This window comes from Lasioglossum baleicum, chromosome 3 (genome assembly GCF_051020765.1).
Source record: "Lasioglossum baleicum chromosome 3, iyLasBale1, whole genome shotgun sequence".
Lineage (NCBI taxonomy): Eukaryota > Metazoa > Arthropoda > Insecta > Hymenoptera > Halictidae > Lasioglossum > Lasioglossum baleicum.
In genome coordinates, this window is record NC_134931.1 from 19,286,381 (window position 1) to 19,288,532 (window position 2,152).

Consider the following 2,152-nt stretch of genomic DNA (forward strand, 5'->3'; position numbering starts at 1 on the left):
AGGGACAGCGGCAGCAGGTGTCTTATCATAACTCAATAAGTAAGCGAAGCGTGATTTCAGAGTTCGTACAAATTACACACAAGAGAAAAGTTCACCATGTCTGCTCAGAAGTTGCTCGTGTGCTTGGCAATAGCACTGATCGCTGTGATCGCCACCGAAGTAGCTTCGATACCATCTTATGACAACTACGCCAGCGCGGACAAGTCTCATCACTTGATCGTTGGATCCAGAGTGCCTGGCGACAGACTGATTCTCAGGCAAAGCGTCATCGAGAAAAGCAGCTGGATGCAAGTGAAATCTACTACGAGGACGTTCAACACCACAAATACATGGGAAAAGATCACTCAGGTGAAAGCTCTTGATCAGAAAACCAACGGCAACGGTGCTACCGCCAGCCTTCTCGGCGGTGGACCTGGATCCAACTACGTCACGCTTAAATTCAAGAGCAAGAGGGGCCATGGCATCAACTTCATCGTTGAACTGTATGCAATTTAAGGCAACTCTGGAATCATCCTCTGAATCGAATTTGGCGAAAGTATTAAACTAATGTGAATTATGTGAGCGAAATAAAACCTTGGAAGCATCTTTTTAAATTCACACTGGTGTCATTTCTTTGATCCCTGAGTATCAAGACCTGAAACTGTACTGTCGACTTCATTGTTGAAACTTCATTGTTGACAATAAAATTTTATAAGCACATTATATAACGTTTACATTGTGTGGTGTTATTTCTTTTATCCATAAGACCTTAAATCTGCTGTCGGTTATGTTGTCGTAATTGGATTGATCGAGAGAAATGATTAGATTGCGTTATGCGAGGTAAGCATTAACACTAGAACTCCGACCCCGTGAAAATGACTGATTTCTTTCATTTACAATTCGTGAAATTATAGAAATATTTTCTCAAGCAATTTTTTTTGGTATGTTTCTCTATTCCAGTACATGTTATCAAGAAAATCCTATGAAATCTGAATAAACTCAAGCTCGTTACTGAAGTGAAACTTTTTTTGGCAGGGTGTAAGCGTTAAGTGGCTAATTTCGCGTCATGGAATTTTCGACATGAAAATGTGTAATGGAAGTGACGTGGATGGTTAGCTGATCCGCTTTCGAGCGGAGCCTCGAGAACTGTCGAGAGACATACATTTTCTTAAATATCAAGATATGTAGGGTTCTTACAGAAAAATTTGGAGTCAACCCCGTTAGCAGGGACACATACAATGTCAATGCAACGTTTATTATGTTGAACCATACGTTTTTAAACACACAGCTTGTCGAATACAGAAATACAGAAGCGAGGGTTATGTGACGATACACTTCCGGTTCGAGCACTGATGTCTGTTTTTCACATTCAGCCACCGCGTTCAGTTACAATCGGTAATAATTGTTGTGTGCGCGTTTCCTATCTCGCAAGATGGTTAATTCGCACTTCGCACGCCGACTTAACTTTGTGCGAATAGTTTAAATTCGATTATAGTGGACTGTACTGTAGGTTGATTGAGTGACTCAAATCTGTATTCTACACTGTACTTTATTCAATAATGAAATGTCAATGTCTCGTGGTGTCTCGTAGACTCACCCTACAGACGTTCAAACTTCTGGAACGGTTGTGATGCTGTTGCAATTCCTCAATGCTGTTGCGATGCCTCGTTGATGCTATGTACCACGATGTCTCGATGCTGCTACCACGATGTCTCGATACTGCTACCACGATGTCTCGATGATACTCCTATGTTGCCTTGATAATGATTTGATGTCACTCCTGAATTATCCGTAGTCCGTCGGCTGCTTCCCTGGTTAAGGTGTCCGTTACGGCTGCTTCTGGATGTCAGTACACCGGCGACCTGTGGTCCTACGGTGTTACTGCTGATCTGCCTTCTTCGCACAGAGGCTAAGATCGAGGTGTGTGAACTTTGGAATGTCTATTGTAATCCAACTGCACTACACTAACTTCTCTTGTCACCGATATCCGGTATTGAAGGACCAAAATGTCGTGTGCGCGTTTCCTATCCCGCAAGATGGTTAACTCGCACTTCGCATGCCGACTTCACTTTGTGCGAATAGTTTAAATTCGATTATAGTGGACTGTATTGTAGGTTGATTGAGTGACGCAAATATGTATTCTACATTATACTTTATTCAATGATGAAATGTC

The 2,152-nt window shown here is 42.1% G+C and overlaps 1 pseudogene; it reads left to right on the plus strand.

Moving 5' to 3' along the window:
• On the plus strand, positions 1-702 carry LOC143207588 (putative salivary secreted peptide pseudogene; annotated as a pseudogene).
• The last annotated feature ends 1,450 nt before the right edge of the window (positions 703-2,152 follow it).